The following is a 27439-nucleotide window of genomic DNA, read 5'->3' on the forward strand; positions in this document are numbered from 1 at the left end:
TCTCTGTGTGTCTCTCATGAATAAAGAAATAAAATCTTTAAAAACAAAACAAAACATCATTCTGAGGTAATGGCGAAGTTCAGGGCTCTGTCACAAGATTTTGGAAGGCAAATCAGACCAGCCATTTGGCCTGATGTCCTCCCTCAGAACATGTGCACACAGGAAGAATCTAATCAAAATAAATGTCATGTTCGGAAAATAGGAAGATAAACTCCAAAACATCAGCCTATGGGTTGTATGTGAAAATGGGTATGAGGTGGTTACAAGCCATTTCTTTGATGGACATCTCAGGTCCACCTCTCTCACAAACTGGTACTACCTCCACCTTCTACCCACAGATTATCCAGCTGCCCACACAGCAGCCTCTTCCCTCCTTGGCCCCCTCAAAGCAGGACTAAGACAATCATTCTGATCCACCGTACCCTGGAAATAAGTGGGAACCTTAAGAAAGAACTGTGCAGAATTACGTAAGGTACTTTTCTGAGGAACACTGCAGATAAACTCATTGAATTGCTTCAAATAACTAAATTTTGGGGCAGCAATAAAGGTGTTCTTAATTCATTAATCAAACTTTCCTTGTTTACTGCTAAAATGTTCATTACTGGATTTGGATAGTAGGAATGAATGATAGTTGCAATGAGGAACTGAAACTGTGCAAGGTTAACAATCATAATGATACCTACTATGTATTCAGGCCACTGCATGCCAGACCTTAGAGAAAAACACCCTACGAATGAGGAAGCTGAAGTTCAGTGGCCCGAAAACACACATCTTCTCTCAGCAGGGTCAAACCAGAAGGGAAGTCTTGCGAGGCCTGACCTGTTCCAGTGCTCTAAATATATTACCACACTGTCGGAACTAAAAATTTACTTACAGGATCTATAATGACTGGTCAGTGCTTTTGAATGAAAATTTGTAAACAGGTATCATAATTACCTTGTGCCAGGATTGATGTCATTGTCACTTCTACATGTAAACCTGTGCCTCATGGTCCGTGTGACTAACACTGAGGCTCTATGGAAAGACTCTGTCCTAACCAGATAAATTGCAAATCTATTAAAGTCACTCTGGGTAAATTAAATGGAGGCTCTCCAACAATATTCTGTGCAAGAGATTCATTTTACAGCAAAACTGCTTTTTTTTAAAAAAAAATTATTTTTTCATGAAGGACACAGAGACATAGGCAGAGGGAGAAGCAGGCTTTCCAGAGGAAGCGTGATGCAGGACTGCATCCCAGGACCCACACTCAACCACTGAGCCACCCAGGTGTCCCAACAAAACTGTCTTTTTTCCTTTGATACCCTAATCCTATTTCAGTTCTATTTCCCCAAACTTCAATTGTCTTTTTCCATAGAATATGCACCATTTAGGAAAATACAAACATGAGAAATTTTACTTAAAATTTTTAAATTAAAAAAAAATATATATATATATATAAGATTTTATTTATTTATTCACGAGAGACACAGATTGAGAGAGAGAGGCGGAGACACAGGCAGAGGGAGAAGCAGGCTCCACGCAGGGAGCCCGACGTGGGACTCGATCCCGGGTCTCCGGGATCAGGCCCTGGGCTGCAGGCGGCGCTGAACCGCTGAGCCACCTGCGCTGCCGGAAAAACCACGTTCTTAATGAATTTTAAATACTTTACTTTTGTTTTTGCTCGGTTAAATTTTTATGTCACTGGCTTAAAGAGACCTGAAATTAAAAAAAAATAAATATAAATAAATAAATAAATAAATAAATAAATAAATAAATAAATAAATAAATAAATAAATAATAAAAAGACCTGAAATTGAGTCGCATCGAGTCTATGGAGATTTGACAGGTACCCCGTAAAGCGGAGTGTTCAGTGTCCCCGTATCCGTCCCCTCACCTGGGGCTGCCCGCGTGAAACGACAAGACGCTCGCAGAAGGCGATTCCGAGAGGGCCGCTGTCGCTCCGCCCCCCGGCGGCCCCGGGCTGGGTGTGACTCGCGCCCCCCGGCGGCGTCTGGATGCGCCGCAGCCCCACACGGCCTGATGCCACGAGGCCCCCGCCCCGCCCCGTCTCCTCCGGGCCCGCCTCTGCCCTGGGCCCCGCAGCGGGGCGGGACGCGTAGCGGCCCCCGCGAGGACTCGCAGACGCGAGGCGAGGAGCAGGTGCGCCCTCCGCGGAGGCCCCGCTCCTCAGCCCGGGGAGGGCCAGACCGCGGGCGGGATCCCCTCCGCCGCCAGCTCTCACCTCGCGCCCGGGCTCCCCCTCCCGGGATGCCCCCCCGGGCGGAGCTGGGGCCTCGGAGGGCGGCGGCCCGGCAGAGGCGCGCTCCCCGGGGGCTTCCCGGAGGAGGCGCCGCACCGCGGGCTTCTGGGCGGCGGCAGGTGGGCGGGCCCCAGGGCAGCCCTTGGGGGCCCCGAGGGCCTGGGCCAGCTTCCCCTTGGCGCCAGGCCACGGGGAGTTCCTGAAAGTGCCTGAACCCCGAGGACGATCAGAATCACGTTTTTGCCTAATTGTTCATTATTTTAATTGTGTCAGATACAGAAATAGAACTCATTGGGAGGAAAATGCCTCTCCGCGCCCCACCGGACTCTGGGGAGCAACCCTTCTTTCTTTCACCGTGTTTGTTGTCGTTTTTAGTTTTTTTTCATTCATGCTGCTTTCATAACTGTGAATAATCTCACACTCTACTACTAATTAATAATATTAATGATATTGGTAATACCCTCATATTCTCTCACTTGACTTGTTCATGGTAATAGTCCCTACTGACTCCCTGCTGTGATGATTACATTAACCACCTGGGCCCCCCCCTCCTGTTTTTTTTTTTTTTCTCTCTCTCTCATATTTATGTTGCTATTGTTTCTATTGATTACTATCACCACTTTGAATAATAGTCTTAAAAATGTCCATTTCTTCCTGAGATTGCATCTGTGTGAAATGAATAGCTTCCCATCCTGGCGGCTGCCCTTCCTCCAGCCACTCACCTGTTCGCTTTGTCAAGCTTTGTAGCCTGTACAACAAATCCTGTAGAGCTAATTCAGTTTGCCATACTTTGTCTGTAGATTGATTCTTAACATTAAAACCAGATGTCATTTATGACATTTAAAAAAAAAAAAAAAAGCAGGACTGTTGCCCATAGTGTGAAGCTGTATGAGGTTAATAATCATAATAACTACTATTTATTCAGGTTAAAACTGAATGCCAGATGTTAGTCCTGAGGAAAATACTCTGTAAATAAGGATGCTGAATTCTCCCTGGAATTGTTAAATTCAATATAAAGAATCTATAAATAGTCTAGTCCTCCATTTTGAAGTTCATGAATCTGGTTTTGTCTGCACACATATTGTGGATTGTCTCATATTAAGTAATTTCATTTAAAGACCAATCCTAAAATAAATAAATAAACAAACAAACAAATAAACAAATAAATAAACACCAATCCTCCCTCATCATGATCACATTGTAATAACCATCTGATAAAAGGACATTGTTTCTTTACTTACAGATGTTTGGAGCAGCAACATGCACAAGACCCAACCCAAACCAATCCTTGTCACCTCCCACTTGTGGTCAAAAGTACTTGGTTGGAACTGGCACCCAATCTGAGGTGGCTCAATCATGGTCTCTTCTGCTGGGAAACACAAAAAGGAAAGAAAAGAGTGACTTTATTCAAAAAATGAAAATTTGGGGGCTGTCTATAGCTGGCTTTTCGTCTCGTAGGTAAGAAAAACAGATGAAGTCCTTTACAGAATAGAATAATATAGAAATGTGGAGAAAAGCAGAAACAAAAGAAAGTAATAAAGACATCTGAGATCCTCATTCAAGAAATCTACCTAAGACCCCTGTAGTTGTACAATAAACTCCCTCCCTTTTTTTAGATCTTCGATTTATATTCTAAATGATGCACTCCTTAAATCCAAGTGTTTATTGTAGAGTAAGGACACTAGGTTTGGCTGGTCGTGATCTCTGTGTTAAAATTTGAGTTTTGTCACTTCCTATTGTTATTTAGGGTAAGTTGCTTAATATTTCTTTTTTTCTTTTTTCTTTTTTTGCTTAATATTTCTTGTTTTGTTTTTCTCTTCAGAAAGATAATGCTAATTTACATTTCTATCAGCAGCATTAGTTCAGGCTGCTATTACAAAATACCATAGGCTGAGTGGCTTATAAAGAAAAGAGATTTATTTCTCATAGTTTTTGGGGCTGGATGTCCAGAGTGCCAGTTTGGGAAAGTTCTGGTAAGAACATACTTCTAGGTTGCAGACAATGCACTTCTCTTTGTATCGTCACATGGTAGAGACCACAAAGGTAAAACAAGCTCTCTCCTGACTTTGAGGGCACTAATCCCATTCATAAGGGCTCCCCACTAATGGCTTCATCTACTCCTAGTCATCCCCCAAAGGCCCCACCTCCTAATGCCATCACCTTGAGGGTTCAGGTTTCAACATGTGAATTTTAGGGGAATACAAACATTCAGTCCATGACAGTATAAGACAGCTAGCTCATCTTCCAACAACCTTACCTTTATTCGATATTTAATTTATTTTATAATTGCCAAGCTAGTAAGCCAAGTATGCTATTTTTCTTGTTAACATTTTCATATGTTTTTGTGGGGCACCTGGGTGGCTCAGTGGTTGAGCAACCGCCTTTGGCTTCAGGTCATGATCTCGGGGTCCTGGAATCAAGTCCTGAATCAGGCTCCCTGCAAGGAGCCTGCCTCTCCCTCTGCCCATGTCTCTGCTTCTCCGTGTCTCTCATGAATAAATAAATAAAATCTTTAAAAAATGTTTTCATATATTTTGTTATAAATCGAATTTGTGAAGAAAAAGAACATGAACCTTTTTACTAACTTATGGATCATTTCTAGTCTATGTGAATTAAGTCCTTTGTCCATTTTTTTCTCATATTTTTCTTAATTATTTCTAAGGGGATCTTTGTATAGAAGGAATATTATTGAGTAACATTTCTAATTGTTGAAAATATTTCTCTGTGTGTCATTTGTTTTCAGTTTTGTTTAGGTACCTGTGAACTGGAGAATTCATCTTCCTCTCAAGTCTACCATTTCCTCTTTTGTGGTACCTGCTTTGCATGACATTCTCAGGAAGGCTTTTTTTTAACTATTAAATTATAGGACTATTTCCAGATTTTTCTCTGGCATTTTATTTCATATTTAACATCAAAATTTATAATCAAGGGGCACCTGGATGGCTCAGTCAGTTAAGCATCTACCTTCAGCTCAGGTCATGATCTCAGGGTCCTAGGATAGAGTCCAATGTTGGGTTCCCTGCTCAGCAGGGAGTGTGCTTGTCCTTCACCCCCCTTGCCCCCACCTCATGCTCACTAAAAAAGAACCTAATTTTATTCATTCTCCAAATGGCTAGTCAAAATGACTCCTTTGTCATATAATAAATTTTTACTTGTTTGTGTGCCTGTGCGTTCTATTTTATTCCATTGAACTACCTGGCTTTACAATAAAAGTACATTTGTTTTAATTACCCTAGCTTCAGAATATAAGACTCTAACTCCACAGCCTTTGCCTCTCCAAAAAACATTTAAATCAATAAAATTTTATTGCAGTTTAATTTTGTTTTTCTGCTCGTTTTATTGTATTGGTATAAAATAGCTTAAATTCAAGAACTACTTGCCAGTGATTAAATCAGGAGCCTGGCAAAAGAATCACCTTGAAGGATTAATTTTGGTTTGGGATCCCTATCACTTCCTTTCTTATATAAGCTAAAATATCCACAGAATTACTTGAAGTTCTGGCAATTCATTTGAAAAATATATATGAAAAGTCTGCCCTCTTGTGTCAATGTGATTTACATTTTGTCAATCATTCCAGTTTTAAGTAGTCTCTATTTATGGAGAAAAGGAAAAGACAGAATCAATATTTTTGAACATTTTATTTGAATGTATCATTAGAAATAAACAATAGGTTGGAGCACTTGGGTGGCTCAGTCGGTTGAGTGTAGAACTCTTGATTTCAGTTCAGGTTATGATCTCAGGTGGTAGGATCACACCCCCCTTGGGCTCCATGCTCAGCGAGGAATTTGCTTGAGATTCTCTCTCTACCCCCTTTCCCTCTTAAAGAAATAAATCTTTAAAAAAAGAAATACATAATTGGAGAAAGTGAATAATCTAATGTTCTTTTTTCTTTTCTCTTTCACCTTTGTTCAGGGGATAGCTCCTATATAATAAAATTTTAATTCTGCAAATTCTTTGCCATTCATAAAAATGTGTTCATTCTGTTTTCAATGGTATTGATACATAATACTCAAAAAGGACTAAACATCTCATAATCCTTAAACATGTATGTTAGGTGTTTCTCTGTGGAGGGCCCTACAATGCGTGGTCCTCTAGTATCCACAACCAAGAAGGGGCTAATCTGAAATTCATATAACATGACCTCTACTTCAAGAGCAGGAAATATAGCGTTACTGGAGAGGGTCAAGCTGGAAGAGACTTCAGAAGAATGTGAGGCTTTGGAAAACAGTAAGGAAATTGTTATTGAAAAGTTTGGTAACATAGCTTCCTATCATAATGTAGACAATAAAGGGGGTATTTAATGAATTCGTGGATCTAGCTGGAGAGATTATAGACAGAATGTGGAAAATTTCAACAGGTTTCTAGCTTCCTATAATTAAATACAAGATAGAAGTGGGGGGATGGGAAAAGGAAGAAAAACTAAAGAAGGAACTGTATCATTTTCATTCAGATTTTAAGAATTTAGAAGAAACATAAAGGATCCAGGGATTTGAAAATAAAATTGGTTTTCATCCTCAGCTATTCCCAGAAAAAGATTCTCAAAGAAAGAAGTAGCTCTAGCAAATATAAAGTGCAGCACACTCAAAGAAACTCAGGGTAAGGATTGCAAGTGTGTGGCTTCTATAAATCCCCTTATTGAGACCTCAAAACAAAACAAAATGGAAACCAAGGGCATCTTTCCCAGGACTTTGCTGGATCTTAGAGAGGTTGCTGCACAGTGTCCTGACTCTTGCTCTTGGCCTAAGTCTCTTCTCTAAGAGTCTGTCTTTTTTTTTTTTTTTTTCTTTTCAAATATTTTATTTATTTATTCATGAGAGACACAGAGACATGGGCAGAGGGAGAAGCAGGCTCGCAGGGAGCCCGATGTGGGACTAGATCCCTGGTCTCCAGGATTACTCCCTGGGCCAAAGGTGGTGCTAAACCGCAGAGGCACCCCCGACCACCCCCCCACCGCCTCCCCACCTCCACCCCCCACCTATACCCCTCCCCCGACTGCCCAAGAGTCTGTCTTATCAAAAAAAAAAAAAAAAAAAAGGGACCCGAAATCGGGTCCCAAGTCTGGCTCCCTGCATGGAGTCTGCTTCTCCCTCTCCCTGTGTCTCTGCATCTCTCTCTCATGAATAAATAAATAAAATCTTAAAAAATAAGCAAAATAAAATCTTTAAAAAAAAGGAAGGAAGGAATGGAATAAAAAGTGTGTTATACTTTATGCTTAATGGCATGGATTTAAAAAGTACAAAATTAAAAAAAAAAAAGTCTTTGGAACTTCCCAGTTTACTATGGGCAGGAATTGGGCTGAGAAGCTCATTTTGTTGCAAAAACTTAGCCATCCCATCTAGATAAGGACCCAGAATGCAAAACCAAGAACTTAGAAGGCAGTGCCAAGAACCAAGGAGAATCATTCCCAGGAGCAAAACTGTCCCCAATTCTAGATTTCACAGTTATTAACCTCAGTAACTGTTGTGCCTCTGATCCTGTCCCTATTTGAACTGGAGTTCCTACTGCACTTATTTTTGGCTCACCATCATGTGCTGGTAGAAAAAACTTTAAAACTAAAAATCTCTCTTTAGTTTACAGCTTAGCAGAAAGAGAGGAACTACACCCCAGGAGCCAAAGAACCTCATCCATGCCTGGATCTGATTTGGGTGATGACCACCTAAGCTTGATGCTGTAACATGAGAACCCCAGGGGTCCTAAGAGTTGATGAATATGTTTTCTGCATAGTCAGAGGACAGGCAAATTCTTACACCATGGTTGGTGACCATAAATTCATCTTTTTTTTGTTTTTAAGATCTTATCTATTCATGAGAGACACAAAGAGGCAGAAATATAGGCAGAGGGAGAAATAGGGTCCCCACAAGGAGCTCGACGTGAGACTTGATCCCAGGTCGCCAGGATCGCCACCTGAGCCAAAGGCAGATGCTCAACCACTGAGCCACCCAGGCATCTCATGACGGTGGTAAGTTCTCTGGCACTCTCCTCATTGAGTTAGGGGGTGTTTGCCTCTTCCCCTTGAATCTGAATGTGTTCTTTGTTTTGGCCCATAGAATACGGACAAAGTGAGTAGGTGCCAGTTTCTGGGCCTAAGCTGTAAGAGACTAATGTTCCCACTTTCTGTATCTTGGAATACTCACCTTTGGAGCTTGAATCTCCCCGTAAGCAGTTCGTCTGTGGAGAGGTCCTGAGATCCCTGGAGAGGGAGGAGAGCACAGCTGAATCCAACCTTCCAACAACTGCCAAGGCCAGGCATCTGAGTGAATCCAATACCACCGAATGACTCCAGCCCACACCATAGGGAGCAGAACTTCACAATTGAGCCCTGCCTACATTTCTGACCCACAGGATCATGAAATATAATAAAATGTTTTGGGTTTTACCCACTTTGGGGTAATTTATTGCCCTGTAAGAGATGACGGGAACAACATTTCAGTGTGAGCTTAGTAAGCAGCTGGTGCAATACGGAAAAAAAAAAGATTTTTTTTATGGAAAAAATTTAATATGGAAAAGAAAACTGCTGTTTTCCTTGGTCTTCTTGGGGTGAAGTTGGCCTCAGGTGCAGGTATTCTCTGTTCCCCATGTAATAAATTTTTCCAGCATCACCTTTACTGGTTTTCTAAGATTTTTGAATCTTGGAGTTCAATAATTGCAGACTATTTAAATATAATACTCTACATTTTCCTCCCAAGCTTTATTAATAAAGATTGCTATGTTTTGGCCACTCCTTGGCTTCTCATATCTTTGGAATTCAGATGGAACTATGGGGGGATATTTTTTCATCCCTCTCTAAAGAATTTCTGCCAAGCCCAGTTTTTCAGAATTTTAATGCAATCAGATTGGTTTTATTTGCTTTTAAATACTAGTGAGATGGAGAGGAAAGAACTGATTTTTTTTTGTCACGTTCCATTAACCAATGCAAATAACTTTCCATATGCTCACTGAACAATTTAAATGCATTTCTGCAGTCAACCTGCCTTTAATCTTTTTGCAACATATCTGTTAACTGGGGAGTTGAGATCTCCATGGCACCTTATGGTTAGAGAGTGAGTAAAATTACAGAACTTGAATCCTTACAGTTAATCTGTAAAATTCTTAATACTCATTTAATTTAAACCATAAAAAATCCCATTTAATCACATGCAATATCCATAAACAGAGACGTTTAAAATCTGGTCTCAAGACGTCTTAGAAAATCAGTTGCATTAAAGCTGCTCTAGGAATTCTGCTCATTGTTGATTTTTGGTGTCTTTTCTGAGCTGGCCCTCTGTGTAGCTATTCTTCCCTGTGTAGACTTCTTCCCTCACACCTAACTGGTCGTTGCAAGCCACATAACCTAGAAGAGCTTCAAATCCAGTTTAATCTGCTCGGGTGGAGTAAGGTTTCAAAAGCTCTATCTCACTAACCGCCTTTCATTTCTTTATATTTCGTTCAGGGAGATGAAGTGGTCTCCTCCCATCTTCTTTCTGAGTCCATCCTGTTTATTCAACAGTGACTGTCATGCAGATCCAGCTGTATTATACTCAGGCTTTCTAACTCCAAACATCTAAGTAGTATTAGGCTCCCCAATATTTCCTATAGCTATTAAGTAAGAATCTAAGGACAAGAAAGTTTAGAATATAAGGTATTCTATAAATAAGAATCTGGATCCTACAACTGTTTTGTGATTAAATCAGAGTTCTAAATCCCTCAGTAGACTGGACAATTTTGGGGATTCCATCCAAAGGGACAGCTGTGTACTGACAAAATGTCCCTTCCTCTGGCCTCCTTAGTACTGATAAAGGAGTACTCCATAGAGCTCCATGATGCTCTGGTGAGAGCCTCAGCATTCTGGCTCCTCCTACCTTCCATCCTGGTACCCACCGCTTCCCCATCCTTATTTGCCCTGGGACCATTAAGATCAATCATACTGTGTTGTTCATCTTGATTTCCCTCAGTGGCTACAAAAAGCACATTAAGTTATTCCTCGTATCCCAGACTATAAGGACCAGAGAATTTGTGAACATCCTTCCTTTTTACCCATATTTCACCCCTTCCCAATTCCTGAACCTTCCTGCTGTGCTTTTAGAATTCGGTCTATTCAGCAGCTGGATGGCTCAGTTGTTTAAATGGCTTCCTTCAGCTCAAGTCATGATCCTGGGGTCCTGGGATGGAGCCCTGCATTGGGTTCCCTGCTCAGCGGGGAGCCTGCTTCTCCCTTTTCCTCTGCTGTTCCTCCACTTGTGCTCTCTGGCGCGCTCTCTCTCTCTCTTTCTGTCAAATAAATAAATAAAATCTTAAAAAAAAAAAAAAAAGAATTCAGTCTTTCAACAGAAAAATTCCATCTCCTTGACCTGTTCTCTTACTTTCCTGCTCTGATACTAGATTCTTCTCTGAGGACACTGGTTCCCCTGCAGCCCTCTCAAGGGGTGGCTGTCCTCTCTCCTCCTGCACGCACCTCTTACTACTCTTACCCCTCTTACTAGAAGAGGGGTAGTTGCCTCTTTCCTCGACATTGCCACTTCAAGATCCTTCTCCCTTCCTCTCTCCATGGAAATATATCTCCTGCCATTCCTCCCCACTGCACCGTTTACAGCAATCTCTCATTTCCCTAATGTAACTCCTGCCTTACTATCAGTGTCTTTGATACTATTCCTGCCAAACTGTCAGTGATGTCAATGTACACCTAGCAGATCCTTCCAAAGTCCTGATCCTTTGGTTCCCCAAATTCTACTCAAGCTTCTTAACTCTTCCCTCATCCACTCATTCCCATGCTCATATGTTAGACATTTTCCCCATTACTAAGAAATGCAACCTCTCCATATTTCAACTTCAAGAATTCTACACGTCCCTTAAGAGCACCTGTCATTCCATTAACAGGTGAGGGCAAGAGCAAGATAGAGATTATAGAGCTCATATGATCAAATTTTAAACCTTGAGCTAAGGCATGCTGTAGAACACATATTTCATAATATTGCTTGATTATTAGGAATTTGAACTGTTTTTCGCTATCATAGATAATACTATGCTAGATATCTTTGGGCAAACTGCTGATTATTAATGAATGTGTTTACTAATACGAATTTCCAGGGGTCCATAGATTCAGAAAGATCTTTTAGCAGTCCTGCTGGATTAATTAAATGTGTCTAGGTTTGCTCAGAGGTGTTATAATGAGAACTGAGAGATATGAAAAGCTTTTCTTCCTTTATACTTCTGTATTGTTTGAGTTTTAAAATAAGAACCAGCATTTATGAACTTGTGATAGAGATAAAATCTTTTTGTTTTAAAGTTAGTGGATCGAGATCCCTGGGTGGCGCAGCCGTTTGGCGCCTGCCTTTGGCCCAGGGCGCTATCCTGGAGACCCGGGATCGAGTTCCACATCGGGCTCCCGGTGCATGGAGCCTGCTTCTCCCTCTGCCTGTGTCTCTGCCTCTCTCTCTCTCTGTAACTATCATAAATAAATAAAAATTTAAAAAAAATTAAAAAAAAGAAGTATAAAGTTAGTGGATCATATTAACCAGTGATTCACAGAAGACATAAAGCAAATTGGCAATGAACATGTGAAAAAAAAGGGCCAGAGATGAACTTTGAGGCCAGTACGAGTATTCTTTTAGTTTTTGTGAGATTTAGTTTTTCCCTCTTTATATTCTCAAGATTTTTCTCTTTACCATTCTGTTTTTTTTTTAATCTGAAGGTATATTCAAGGTGTTATTTTCATCTCATTTACAGGATATTTAAAGGTGTGAATGTATTCTCATTGATTTTACCCAAGATCTGCTGTACTCTTCCTCTAATTTGGCTTTTTTTTTTTTCATTTATGGGATATCTAAAATCCCTCTCTTTTTTGTTTTTTTAAAACTATGCATCTCCGGTTTTATCATGTCTTATTCACCTTCACACCAACCCGCTCTTTCTTCGTGATTCTTCTGCCAAGTTTAGCTAATGTGGAAACACCTTGTGTCTTGAGATAAATAAACACTCTCATTATTACACTGCTTAAACTAAAAAAAAAAAAAAAAAAAGAAAAGAAAAATTGGAGTCTCCTCTTTTTCTGAAACTTTATAAAGACTTTTTTTCTGTTGCTTTATTATACATTTTAATTTCCCTCTTTCAAAATGTGCTCATTTTTTAAGTGAGAACTTCCTTCAAACAGTGTTTACCAAATTACATGGAATGAGGAATGAGTTTACGTCCATTGTGTGCCAACTTGGGTGCAATTCCCAGTCTTGTGTTGGGACCTTATCCAGAACAGTTTCAGGAGCATGTGCGGAGTTCATAAGCTCTTTCATTATTTAGAAGGCTTCTATCTATTTCTGTCCTGCAGGCATGAGACGTGCCTTTTCTATATTCACCACCTGGGTTTTTTTTTAACATTCAGAACAGATCATGCATGTAGATCTGTTGGACCCTCAGTGTGCACGGTGGCCAGAGATCTTCCTGACCCCATCCCTGTTTCTAATGCTTTACTTGTGAGCATTACATTTTAGAGAGGATAGTAAGCCACCACCACCAGTCTTGATTTGGGGTGGCCCCTAGGTCCTATCCCACTAGTATTATGGAAATTTTGGTGTCTAATTCGGTATAGAAGAAGTTGAAGCAGGATGTAGACATCAATATTGACATCACAAAGTAGCAGCTAGAAAGTAGAGGAAGAGCTGTCAATTTTCTATTTGATAATGATTTCCGAGTTCTGAAACAGGAAGGGAATGGATGGCAGAGGATGGAGGGAGAAAAGCTGACTGGCTCCTCACTGCTCAGCTGACTACTTCTTGTAACCTGGTGGTCTGTAGAAAAATCCTATGGTTCAAACAAGATTACTGCTGTGCCCATTTTGAGTTTTCCTTTTTTTTTTTTCTTTTGCTTCTGGAATCAACTATTTAAGTCAGAAGCTGAGTGAGGCAAATTAATTATAGCCATTTTCTTAAAAAGATGTGGGGAAAATCCTACATTTTTTTTTTTTTTTTTTAGAAAGGATTTTCTTTTTTTTTTTTTTTTTTTAAGATTTTATTTATTTATTTATTCATGAAAGACTGAGAGACAGAGAGAGAGAGAGCGCCAGAGACAAAGGCAGAGGGAGAAGCAGGCTCCATGCACCGGGAGCCCGATGTGGGATTCGATCCCGAGTCTCCAGGATCGCGCCCTGGGCCAAAGGCAGGCGCTAAACCGCTGCGCCACCCAGGGATCCCGGAAAATCCTACATTAAGAGGTAAATTTTATTTTCAAATAATCCTGAAAGAAAATGCAAACTAATGATATTTTCTATCACCAACTTTGTCTTTTACTAAGAAGAGCATTTAAATACATGCTACGGGCTTAGTTAATTTAAACAGAGAAACTAAATAGTTGTAAAAATCTCATTAGTCCCCTTAATAGTAGTCTCATATCTTGAAAGCAAGTTCATCTGTTCTGTCCCCACAACTTCTTTTTTTTTTTTTTAAGATTTTATTTATTCATGAGAAACAGAGAGACACAGGCTCCATGCAGGGAGCCCGATGCGGGACTTTATACCGGGACTCCAGGATCATGCCCTAGGCCAAAGGCAGGCGCTACCACTGAGCCACCCAGGGATCCCCTGTCCCCACAACTTCTGATAAAGATACAGTACTGTTGACCTAAATAAAAAGGCAAGTTTTGGACCATTTTAAAAAGATGAATTTACTTGATTTTGGCTCAGGTCATAATCTCAGAATTCTGGGATTGAGCCCCATGTAAGGCTCCACATTCGATGTGGAACTTGCTTCAGATTCTCTCTCCTCTCTCCCTTGGCCCCTCCCCCTCCCTCTCTTAAAAAAAAAAAAAAAAGAAGAGTTTATTTGGGAATAACAGAGAAATTGTAATTTGGAACAGGCAACCTGAGTAAGCTAATCCACTGAGGGTTTGGGATGGGCTGTATTTATGGGCAGGGAATAAGAGGGGAGAGTTCAGTTAGAGTCTGATAAAATCAAAACAAATGGAGACCAGATTTGAAAATTCGCCAAGCAGACAAAACCAGTCCAGTCATACAGACAAAGCTCAAAGTCAGTACATTTGCAAGTCTAACCCAACCTGGATCATTTCTTGTTTAGGACTGGAAAATAAGCAAAATTTTCCAGTCAATATGAAGCAATCCCTGATTACTTCCTTATCATTATTTTTTTTTTAAGATTTTACTTATTTATTTGAGAGAGAGAGAGAGTGGGGGAGGAGTAGAGGGAAAGGGACAAGCAGACTCCATGCTGAGCACAGAACCCTCACTGGGGCTCCATCCCAGGATCCTGAGCTCATGACCAGAGCAGAAATCAAGAGTCAGATTTTAACCAACTGACCTCCCAGGATCCACTACTTCCTTATCATTTAAGAAAATCCAAATAGGGATACCAGGGTGGCTCAGCGGTTTAGTTCTGCCTTCAGCCCAGGGCGTGACCCTGGAGACATGGGATCGAGTCCCATGTCGGGCTCCCTGCATGGAGCCTGCTTCTCCCTCTACCTGTGTCTCTGCCTCTCTCAATGTGTCTCTCATGAATAAATAAATTAAAAAGTCTTAAAAAAAGGAAAATCCAAATATTACCAATTTTCTGTAAATTAGGTATTTAGGGGAAATCAATCTCTCAGCCCTTAAGTTTTGCTTTCCTGAGGACACATGTATGAGATTTTTCCATTTTATAATCTCTGGTTCTGTTTTAGATAGAAATTCTTTCATGGTACCCTTGAATCAAGCAGACAGGGTATTGACTTTTCTTACCATTCATCTGATTATGTCATTGTCTACTAATCCTTAATACTTAAGTCAGTATGCATTGATAAATAATAATTTGATTGCAGGAGCATATGCACTTAAACTGACTTATACCGTTTCTTAGGACATTTTCAGAAATTGCCATATGCTAGTTGTCCTAAATTCTCTTTATAACAGATCCTTTAATGTTTCTTCAAGAAACTGAACGTCTGAAATCTATATCCAATCCAAATCAAATATAGAAACATAGACCATGAAACTTGTACCATTTCTATTCTCAGTTGTTCATATGCAAAGTGGAAAACAATGATCTATTTCACATGTTAAGGATAAATGCAACTAAGAATGTCCTAGACACCTTTTAAACATTTCATAAATATTATTTTTCCTTATGGACTACACAAAAATCTAATTCATCTTATGGATTGCAAGAGTTCTGTTTGTAATCATGAGAGGGTGCATGGGAATGAACTGATTTTTTTTCATCCAAACACTTAAAAGCAAAGCTCTGTTCCACATCAGTGAGAAAACACTCAACACAGCAGAATCATTTAATAGCTTTCAATATTAATACAAGGATATGCTATGGCTATGTTCAGTTTTCCATATCTCTGGTTATGTTTATCCATTGAGTCAGGTAATTGATACAACTCTCCAGTCCAAGTTACCTGTGTAAGGGTGAATTTTAATATTTTTTTACCCTGTATAAAACATGATTAGAAGAGAAATATATCTTCTTTCCTCAAAATGTTTACCCATCATCTAACCAGTGTAGTCAGATTGTAAGGGATAAATTGTTACCATGTGACACAGCAGGAAAGCGAGTTAAAATTCTTAGCAAGTCCAAGGCAACTATCTGGATATCCCAGAGTGCAGTGATGTCATAAGAACATGACCAGATCATGCAAGCGTTCACCAGATAACCTTACTTGTTCTTTATGGCTTTATTTATGCAAAAACAACAATTAATGTTTTGATTCATCATTCCCTTTGCTATCAAGGATATAACAGTAACTAAGTCCCTTACAGAATTCATTTTTGCAATGAGAAATAGGAAAGAGAAAAGTTACACCTTACATGTGCCTGAGAGTTGTAATATTATAATCCTACAGCTTTCTAAGAAGATGGATGGCACTCCTGAATATAGAATAATAGTTCTACAGAGTCATTGATCCTTCTTAGCAGATGTCCAAAGGAAGGCTAAGAAAATCCTTCCAGTCCTAAGAACTATAGGGCAAACTACAAACTACTTCCAGAGAATAGGACTCTTGAGTTCCAACCATTGGTACTTACTTTAGAGTTTTGTAAATAACCTTAAACAAACAGTTTGGATATTCAGCTAATCCTGAGTAGGGGATTTTCTTTTCTTTTCTTTTTTTTTTTTGTCTGAATGACCAAATCCAGAGATTTGATAGAGAATAATAATTAGTTATCTATCTATCTATCTATCTATCTATCTATCTATCTATATATTTTAAAGATTTTATTTATTTATTCATGAGAGAGAGAGAGAGAGAGAAACAGGTTCCATGCAGGGAGCCTGATGTGGGACTCGATCCCTGGACTCCAGGATCACACCCTGGGCTGAAGACGGCTAAACTGCTGAGCCACCCAGGCTGCCCCAGAATAGTAATTAGTTATCTATATATTAAGCAAAATCAAACTTCACTTTATAATTCAAGAAACTTTAGACATTGAGCTTCTAGTAATAGGTATGGAGTCAAAGGCTCTCAGTATATTTTAGGAGTGACCAGTAGATCTCCTTTGACCCTTTCCTTTTTTCTTGCTATGTTCTTTCTCAAAAATATCTTATCCATAACTTTTGTGAATCATACCTGCAGTCCATATTCCAACCCTGAGCTCTCTCCTGAATACCAGTCACTTGCTCACAAGTACTTATAATGTCCCTTAACCACAGATATTTGATGTGGTTGATTGTTTTGCAGAACAGGAGAAAAGTAGAGGTTATAGCTCTGCTCCAAAAAAAAATGAGTCCCTTTTTATATTTAGCAGGGAACCTTCCTTAGTTGTATCTCAGGGTCAACAGTGGACAGTGACAGCTTTAAAATATATACATATTTTTAATCACTTGAGTATTTGTATAGGTATTTGGCATCTGATTATTGGGGATGAAAAATATTATTTTGGCCAACAGGATTTTACACATGGGTAGTAAAAGCCAGTTACCAGTGCCATTAAACAAAACAAACAAAAAACAAAACCCTCCCTATAGCTCCTTTAAACCTTCTACTTTTAATTATTTCCTCTGTTAGACAAAACATGATGAATTATTATGATATGTGGCCTATTGGATTACTTATTGGAAGACACTTTTATTTTCTATTGTTCACTGAGAAATCATTTCTTTTCAGAGAAACAATGTTTTTGCAAAATATGTGGAAAAATACTTAATGTCTTTCTAATCAATTCCTCAACCACTTAAATAAGCTACAAAATAAAGTTTTACATAAAAATTGTGCTGATAACTGGTTTGATCTACTGTAAGTGAAATGTTTAAAAATGAGTTAAGTTTAACAGCTGACAGTGAGTATGTAGTAAATCTGTTCATTTATTTATTTATTTGTAAAGATTTTATTTCTTTATTCATGAGAGATGCAGAGAGAGAGGCAGAGACAAAGGCAGACACCTCACAGGGAGGTTGATACGGGACTCAATCCCCAGACTCTGGTATCAGACCTGACGTGAAGGCAAACGCTCAAACGCTGAGACACCAGGTGTCCCAATAAGACTATTTAGAATATCTTGAGATATAGGTAACGGGCAACAGTTAGTGGGAAACTAGGCAAAATACCAGCACCACCTAGAAATGAACAGGATAGCATGAGAGGGAGTAAAGAAAGGAAATTGAGAAAACCAGAACAGTGAGCAAGAGAGAGGAGACCTGACCAGAATAATGTAAGACTGGACACTTTTTGGTGGAAACCACATAATACTGTTTTATATTCAGTTTCAAATTATTTACAATTTCAGATCACTTTACAGCAATGTCAACTAGGTCATCCGTCCAGATTATCATTAAAGTCAACTAGACCAGTGAAGACCTTCTGTGTGTGTGCATACATGCACATGTGTTGAAAATAAGTTCAGTGAGTTAATAAGGTGTGGAGCAGTGCCAATGTATTAATTGTACTAATTTTGTGGAAGCAAGAATTTGAAGATAAAGATAGCTATGAGTATGCTGGGTATTCCTAGAAATCTTGAGGAGCTCCCTGCATACTTCATAAGACATGGGTTTGGGATTTGAATCAGTCTTACAGTCTTAAGTAGTAGGAAGAGTTCTATCACAGATTTTAGATGACACACAAGTACACACACTTTTTTATTGTGAAAAAAATTAGCATGGAGCTTTTAAGGGGCTACTGGTTTGCAGTGTCAGATAAAATAGTCTCAGCAGGCAAGTAGACTCTCCTAATTACTAGAAATGAGTATCTATCTATCTATCTATCTATCTATCTATCTATCTATCTATCATCTATCTATCTACCAAAAATAAGGGATAAAAACTCATAAGGAATCTTCGAAGAAAGAAAAGCATAGTCCAAACAATCATGGAATATACTGTTCCTAATAGTGGGGCAGCAATAAAAGTACTCTGGACCCAAAGTCTGTAGATAGAGCCAGAGAAGGTGCAGGTATAACTAGCAGTGTGATCTGTTGGGTTATTTGCTGAAAGATCATCCAGATGGGGTGACCCTCAACCCATCCACCGTGATTCCCTCCTTAGAGCAGCAGCCCTATGGCTTCTGTCTCCTAGTAGCACTGGAAGAGGTGCATCACCCCTACCAATTACTTTGTCAACTCATCCCTGATTCCATTTCATTTATATTTATATTTTTTATGATGGAAAGAAAACTATAGTGTTAATACATTAACACTGGTACTAATTCTAATGCTGTGTGCTTGAGAATAAAATTTAATCAAAATAGTTTTATGTTACAAAATTCCGAACATATCTAGAGAGTTGTTAATATAGTTAGAATATAGGGAGGTCAGTGTATCATAAAGCATTAGGGTAATACTCAATGCCTTCTCTTAGAAAACTATTCCTTTAGAATTCTGGACCATATCTCTCAAATTTTTTTTTTTTTTATCTCTCAAATTTGAGAAAATGCTCTGTCACCTTGAAACTCAGTTTGGGGTTCATCTTATTTTAGTGTTCTGCTGGTTGGGAGGAAATATTAAACTGCTTCTTCATGAACCTAGGAGGAAATCTATAAGAGCAGTATTGGGTAGTGTAGGATTTGGCCGTCAAAGTTGGAAACTGTTTGCCTTGATAGGAGGCTGCTTTCCCCCTCTAAAGGGAAATGTCCTGTCCCTGATTAGCTATTGACCTAAGGGCTAAACCCAGTAGGTTAGGAGAATGAAAAGCTGAGAGATGTTAGAGGGAAAAATGTTATTCATTCACCTCATGTTTCCATTCCAGTAATTCTTTATGGCCTCTTATCCTAAATGTTATTCACTTGACCCTATAGAGGTGTAGGGTTCTTCACTGAAGAAACCTGTTAATCCATATTTTCTGATTGTATAGACCTATGATAAAAACTGGATATCCTAGATATTTAATTCATATCTTCTTCCCCATCTTCTCTGGACTCATGTGAGACCACAGCCCTGGAAGCATATGTTGGTTCAGCAGAACTAAACTTTCCATTGCTTGGTTGTGTCAGTGTCTACACCAGACTGGAGGCAGTGTTCACAGGTCTTTCCAGTTTGCATTTGTTCTTTCAAAAGCCCTCCTTAGAACACCTGTTTGCAGTTTTCTGCTGTGCTTAATAACTTTTTTCACCCTGGAATTTGAAGCTCTGTTTTTCACTTGGGGTGAAGGAATTGAAAACTGGAATTGCAAATTCTGACTCTGCATCCCCGCTATGTCCAGCCATGATAGCTAGTGCACACCACAGGTGGTAAGGCCAGGGAGACACCCCAACAATAAAATACGTAAATGCTTCAGTAAGAAGATGCCAGTATAAGATTTCCTCATTTTAATATAATCCCTTGCCATGTTTCCAGGGAGAAATTAACTAACAAAATTAATCTCACAACCTAAAGTAAATTAAAGGAAATTAAAGTCCTTAATCTTGCCCTGTGATTTCAGGCCCCAGAACTCTCTAAAGAGTTTAAGTTAGAGTCCAAAGAAATTTGAATATTTTGTGGGTTTGTGTCTTCTCAGAAGCAGCCCGAGCAATTCTCCATGCCCAGAGGGAGCTGGGTTTCCTTAGTGGCTACATTCTGGGTTCTGCCTCACAGTCTCCATAAATCTTCCAGAGCCAATAAAAGCAACTGGAGAAGACTCCCATTGAAGGATTTCTTATGGCAATGTATTTTATCACATCTAGAAGGAAAAGGGGATCTGTGTACCCATTTCCTTTCTCAGAGATATTTAGAGATTGCTGCCTTATAAAATTTAGAAAACCCCTAGGGTGATAGCCCTGGTCTCCAAGCTTTTTGAGGTTCTTATTTTGGTACTCTTCCAAATGTGCAGAAGTTTATCACCTCAATTGCCCCTTTCAACCCTGATTTCTCGTCCTTTAAGCCTGCATGGAGTCCAAAAGAGGAGTTTAACGACCTTCATTTTGACCTTAGTCTGTACTTTCTAATTGATTAGATTCTTCTTTCCAGTTTATCTCTTTATTTAGGCAAAAGACCCGGCAGGTGAAACATCCTGTGAGAGGAACCTGAACTACCCCCTCAAGCAATAATGACTGCCCTGACTCCAAGACCCAGAAGATTGAGCCCAAGAGAATGACCTACCCAATCTTTACTGCCCAGCTGCCTGTACCCACTGACTTTTGTCCCACATTTTCCTTATATAATCTTAGAAAATATTTTCAGCAGTTTAGAGACAATCTTCGCGACATAAGTCTGCTGTTTTCCCAGTGTTGGCCTCACTGAAATAAATTTCTTTCTTTTTCACCACCACTCACATCTCTGCCTTTGGATTTGGTCACATCAAGTGGTGGAACATGGTCTACTTGAGACCTCTGGAGCCAGGTGCTCTTGCACTCTTGTGCCCCCATTACAACACCCCACTTAAGACACCATTCACCAGTCTGGGTTATCATCTGTGCTTCTGACCAACTGGCACTGGATTGGAAGTTCCAACAGCTCCCTCTTCGTTTCAATTAATTTGCTAGAGCAGCTCAGAGAACTCAGAGAAGCTTTACTTACTAGAGCACCAGTTTATTTTACATATATATAAAATTAAGGAACAGCCAAAGAGAGATGCATAGGGCAAGGTAGGAGAAAACGGTACAGAGAGAGCTTCCATGACCTTACTAAGCACTTACTCTCCCCAAATCTCCATGTGTTCACCAACCTGCAAGTTCTCTGGGCCTCTCCTTTTGCCTTTTTATGGAGGCTTCAGAACACGAGCATGCATGATTAAATCATTGGCCGTCAGCAATTGATTCTACCTCCAGCCCCTCCTCCTCTTCTGAGGTCAGGGAGGTAGGATTAAAGGGTCCAACCTTCAAATCACAGGTTAGGTCTTCTCTCAAGCAGCTTCCACTCTTAGGTGGATTCCAAATGTCATCTTATTAACATAAAAAGAGACTCCTTTGTAACGCTCATCTCTTAGGTAATTGCAAGGGTTTTAGGAGCCCTGGGCCAGAAATAAAGATGAAGACCAAACATTTAGTTCTTATTACAAATCACAATATCCACAGTCATACCTTAGAGTTGTCCCACTGGAGGGTGGGGAGCCTGGCCATTTATCCTTGGACTCCCATCCCCCATCAGTTAGGAGTTGCCCTGGCACATTAACTACCCATTCCAGCCTCTCCAGGGTGCTGAAGAAGCTACTCCTAACTCGAAAGGAACCTGCAGGGCAGGAGGGAGAAAGCTGTGAGTTGTGGGGCACTGTATGTAACTGCTAGGAAACTCAGATGGGGATTTGGGGGAGGTGGGGACACATACAGTGAAGATGCATCCGCAGCATGTGCTGCATTCTGTAGCCTGCAATTTTCCTGTGCTATTCCCCTACTGCTTTAGCTAAACTCAACAGTCTCCAGAAGTTTCTGAGAATTTTACTTAGGAGGATGATTCTTTTTCTTAGGTTAGCTGAACCCTAGTGCTCCTTTCATTTTAGTTTTCTTTTGCTTTCTGGTTTCTGGTCCAAATGCTAGTTTTGTTTTGCTCTTTTTTTTTTTGTTGTTAAGATTTTATTTATTTATTTGAGAGAGAAAGAGAGTGAAAAAGAGAACATGAAGGGGAGAGGAAGGGACAGAGGGAGGGCCAGGACGCTGACGTGGGGCTTGATCCCAGGACCCTGTGAGTGACTGTGACCTAAGTAGAAGGCAGACGCTTAACTGACACTAGTCTTGTTTTGAAAAGCTACTCACAGTAGGATGGATTTATAAAGCAAGCACAATAAATTCTGAGTCTGTGAAATACACAGATTGTACAGATCTTTCCCAACTGCACCTCACTGAACTGGGCTGTGTTACCCAGAAGGCATTCTCTTATCAGAACAACATCTAACCTAGTCTTGGACTCTTCTGCTCTGATCCTTTCAATATGTATCATTTCTACTCTGCCTTCCCTTTGAAAACTATTCCCTTAGATTCTGGAACATATCTCTCAGAGTCAGGGCAATACTCTGTCACCTTGGCATTCACTTGATAATAGTTTGTGTATATTATACTGATCTTACCAGCTTTCCACTTTCACATTTACCTATGCTTTATACAATCCTTTCAAATGGCTGTTTTACTCCCTTCTTCCCCCCAGGTGCCTGCTGTTGCTGTTGCTGCTGCTGCTTTTATGCAACTGGCTGTTTCACTTTAAAAAAATTTTTTTTTAATTTAAGTTCAGTTTGCCAACATATATAGTATAATACCCAGTGCTCATCCCATCAAGTACCCTCCTCAGTGCTCGTCAACCAGCTGTTTCACTTTTTAAAGGATGTGTCACAGTTTGGATTCTCCAGGAAGTAAATTTTGAGATGAAGTTTAGTGTACAAGATGTTTATAGAAGAGTATCCTTGGGATCAACACCCAAGGAGGGAGATGTGAGCAATAATGGGCAGAGGGAGACAATGAGTGTCCTATCATAATCAGAGCTATCCTGTTTTGGACTAAAATGTCCTGGTCCTTATACCCCAACCTCTATCAGTCTACATTTAATGTAGGCCACCCCAGAGTGCATGGTCTTAGGCAATGCCATAAGACTGAATAAGAAACACAGGACAAGGAAATAGGAAGAAAGAAAGAAAGAAAGAAAGAAAGAAAGAAAGAAAGAAAGAAAGAAAGAAAGAAAGAAAGAAAGAAAGAAAGAAAGAAGAGAAAGAAAGAAAGAAAGAGAAAGAAAGAAAGAAAGAAAGAAAAGCACAAAATAAGATGGTATATTTAAACCCAAATACATCAATAATAACATGAAATATGAGAGCTCTAGATAAATGACATTTTCACACCAACTTTTTAAAAAGTCCACCTATCTGCTATTTACGATAAATCATCTAATGGAAAAGGATATTGAAATGCTGGAAGTAATAGAACGGAAAATTATACACCATTGAAACATAAAGAAAAAAAACCTGGCATAAATGTATTAATATCAAGAAATAGAAACATTTAAGCAAACACTATTACACATGATAAAGTGGGCACTTGAAAATAATAAAAGGTTCATTTCACTAGTTTGATATAAATATAAAATTGTATGTGCCTAATATCATCCTCAAAACACATAATGCAGACATTGTCAGAGATATGAAGAGAAATAAATAAAGTCACAATTATACTGGGAGATTTTTTTACATCTTTATATATAACATAAGGAAGCACATACACAAAACAAGAAAGGATTTAGAAAAATTGAACAATGCAATTATCAATTTTAATTAATTGATGTTCATATAAAATTATAATAATTCATATTTGCTATTGATACCAATTGTAACTGGTAATTCAATTATTTGATTATCTCTGTATCCATCTATCATTACATCAACAAGAACACTAAACAATTAAGGAAGCTGAACTTATACAGGGTCACGAAACAAGTCATTAAAAATGATAAAGATATATCATATATATCAGGGCTTGGTAAGTTATGAACCACAGGCCACATTTAGCTTGCTGCTTATTTTTTTAAATTAACATTTGTGGTAATAATACAGCCACACCATTGTCTATGGCTGCCTCCAGGTGCAACGGTAGCATTGAGTGGTTTTGTCTCTAAAGCCCTCAGGACTTGTGCTTCTGTTAATTTAATGATCTTGGTTCCCAAAGGAGTAATTCTTTCACTAGGGGACTAAGTATTTATTACGCCATTAAATTGTAAGTTGAGCCTACTACCTGGCCACTTCGAGTTCCTGATACCAGTAAATCAATAGGCAAAAAAGGATGTAAATGTCCCGAATGGAATATTAATTCTGACTAGCTAGAGAAAATGGATTGCTACTATATAAGGCATAAGTAGATGTGGAATTGAGTTCTCCCTGCAAGTATCTCAGTATTCCCAAGTCCACAGCAAATGGAGTATTATTTAAAGTATCCAGCAGATGGTGCCCAAGTAACATGCATAGTCGATTTGGGGGCTCCTGCAGGCTAGTCCAAGATTTGATCTGCTCCCAGTGCCAGCTGTCCTTTGCCATGGAAAGGTAAAGTCTGCATATGTAATTGCAAATGCTAGCTAGGCAGCCTCCTGCCTCTGTATAGAAGCTGAATGAACTGCTTGTTTTACTTTGGGTATAGAAAGAGTAACGGTTAAGCCAGTATCTTCCAGCTTTTATAGACTTACTGATATATTTTTATAGAATCATAAGATATTCTTGATATTAAATCAAAAGCGTATGGGCATAAAGACAATACTTTATAACCATATATCATATATTTTAATTGAAAAGTCACATTTGAAAGGTGTGCTCAATTTTTAATCCATACTATGCATACTATTTTGTTCTAGGGTTAATGTTTAATCCTGAACAAGAACACTTGTTAAGCATGTTTGATCTTTTATAGGAATTCCCCCATCAGCTGTGATGAATAATGGAGATTTTATTAGGGAGTTAATTTAAATTTACAAAGCTATAGGCAATCAAAAGCACTTGTTCAACAAAGTTGAAGTTATGGTATATAAAAGATTTATTTATTTGAGGCAAAATGGTTGAAAGCATAGGCTCTGAAGACAACCTGGGTTCTGGACTTCTGTACAATTCGGAGCAAGGTTCTTAGACTGGTTCTGTGCCTCAGTTTCCCCAGCTATAAAATCAGAGTAATTATAATTTCTTCTTCATAGAATTACTCTGCGATAACATGAGTACAACTAAAGCACTTAGAATATGTCTGCCATGAAAGAAGTGCTAAATAAGTGCTGATACTATTATCACTATTATTTAACAAATTTAAATTTCATAAGCATGTGTCTAAAATATTAAAATTTCACTGAATAATTTGGACCACTCATTTAGGGTGTGTCCTTATTTCTTCTTTGAATACTTTACGCAAATCAAACTTCTTTATAGAATGCAATGTTATCATCTTTCACTTAAGTAGCATGACAGTAGATGTAATTAAATTTAAATGAATTTCAATTAGATCAGGATTTAATTCGAGTCAGAATTAATTTCCTCTATTTTATAAATGGCATGTTCTGTCTCAATATACCAATATTTACATTCTTGATAATTGAAATATAGTTGCAAATTTTATATTTAAATGTAATAAACATTTTGGAATGCACACCTTATGTATTTCAAATAAGGTATCCAATTAATGTATTTCAGTTAATTCTATAGCTATAGTCATTTACTTCTGTAGCTATAATCATATAATTTAGCTGCCATACTTATAAAAGTTTATTCAAGTGACTTTGATGGGGGCCTCAGAAGTTTTCTTTCCCTCCTCATTTAGGGGGATTGCCACACCTGTGTTACATTGAGACCCTAGCAGCAAAACCTAACAATTTCACATTGACTATATTGAAAACATACCAATACTCCTGAGGTTAACATATATATTTAATATAATCTCATCCAGTACACATATTTTACAATGAAGAAATTTTCTGGTAAAACTAAATTTGCAAAACCAAAGAAATGTACCAAAGAATGAAATATATTTTGATCCAATAGTTACTAAAGTATTATTGTATTGCCATAAAAACATATCAATGAAAAAGAATAGAAATTTTAAAAGTAGATACAATTGCATATAATTTAGGATATAAGGAAGTATATAACAGGAAATAACGGCAAAAAGGTTAATACTGAATAAGCAATGTGATAAATGAACAATTCACTTAAAAGGATTATATTCATATGTTTTAATATATTAAAAATAAATTCCAGGTAGATTAAAGGGGTAGATTTAAAAGAATCAAGTCTTAAGAAAACCAAGTCTCTCAAAAATCCTGCAAGACTTTTTAAGTACAAATGCATAGCAGGACTGGGAACACTTACCTCAAAGAGATTAAGTAACCTACCTAAAGTCACTGAGCTCATTAGTAGAAGAATAAAGAATCAAATACAAGTTTATTTGAATATGAAATCTGTAATTTTCCATTACAATTCTATGTAAAGTGTTTAGAGTAGTGCCTACAATATTTTGAACTAGATTAAGTTTATCATTGTTAGTGGTATTGTCACTGCTATGATCATTGTTATCCACAGAGCTGGAGAATGGTTACAGAACCAGGTGAAATAATGTAGGTTAGTAGTACATACTTCTGCACAATGTTGCCAAAGTTAACTAGAGCCACTGAAATGTTTAAACCTCCTGAACTAATAACTCTTTGTAATTCATTTCAAGGAAGTAGTGAAAAGAAGCAGACAGAAACATTTTCTGTACAGAGTCCCTTGTGAAAGTTTGAAAATAATCTAAAATTTGAAGTCACCATTATTTCGTTAATTAAATTATGCCTCATTACCATAGAATATTAGGTAGTTATTTTAAAATGATAATACATAGAAAATGTAGCAAAAGGAAAGAACGTGATAGCAAAAAGGAAGAACATAAATGTAATTCTGGTAACATTGCAACTAAAGGCAGTAAGGGTGCTTAAAAAGAGAATATAAAAAAATCATACACAGTGTGGCTGTCAGAGGAGGATGGAATTAGGGTGATTTTTTTCCTTTGCTCTTTTTTATGTTTGTTCAATTCGTGAAACTGTGAGATAATACCTTTAGGTAATTTGCTTAGTATATTTATAAGCATAATTATTTCAAATATTAACATAGGTATATTTGACATTTAAATTGAAAATAATGTGAGTTTTAAATTAGATTATTTTAGCTATTAAGAAGAAATAAATTACCATATTAAATAATACACATTTTCATTTTCTCTTCCCATTGTCCAGATTTAGATAAAATGTTTTTTTCTTTAATCCTTAAATTAACAATTAATCATTAGAGGGAGAAACCACATTTAAATCTTTGTAGGGTCTACTACAATTAAGGCTAGATAATCACTTTGGTAGTCTTGGAGGAATCTAAAGCTTTTTGACTTCTCTCTGTTCATTAATGTGCATTTTAAAAGCCAAAAATAATA

General features: G+C 38.4%; 1 protein-coding gene and 1 long non-coding RNA gene across 4 annotated transcripts in view; one reads left to right on the forward strand and one right to left on the reverse strand.

Annotated features, from left to right (window-relative positions):
* The window catches only part of LIPI (lipase I), a 130574-nt gene that overhangs the window by 88843 nt on the left and 14292 nt on the right, over positions 1-27439 (reverse strand). Inside the window, exons 2-3 of one of the 3 annotated variants that reach the window (XM_077878799.1) lie at positions 8374-8429; positions 3481-3605 (exon numbers count right to left, since the gene is read on the reverse strand). The gene's annotated coding sequence lies outside the window, so the exon portion shown is untranslated. Of the gene's footprint in view, positions 1-3480; positions 3609-5862; positions 6073-8373; positions 8430-27439 lie in introns of those variants that run through there. The other 2 variants (XM_077878800.1, XR_013368510.1) reach the window with 2 other exon arrangements.
* On the forward strand, positions 13913-20867 carry LOC144301592 (uncharacterized). Its single transcript, XR_013368355.1, has 2 exons — positions 13913-14068; positions 20568-20867. It is a non-coding gene; the product is annotated as an uncharacterized LOC144301592 (long non-coding RNA).

This window comes from Canis aureus, chromosome 30 (assembly GCF_053574225.1).
Source record: "Canis aureus isolate CA01 chromosome 30, VMU_Caureus_v.1.0, whole genome shotgun sequence".
Lineage (NCBI taxonomy): Eukaryota > Metazoa > Chordata > Mammalia > Carnivora > Canidae > Canis > Canis aureus.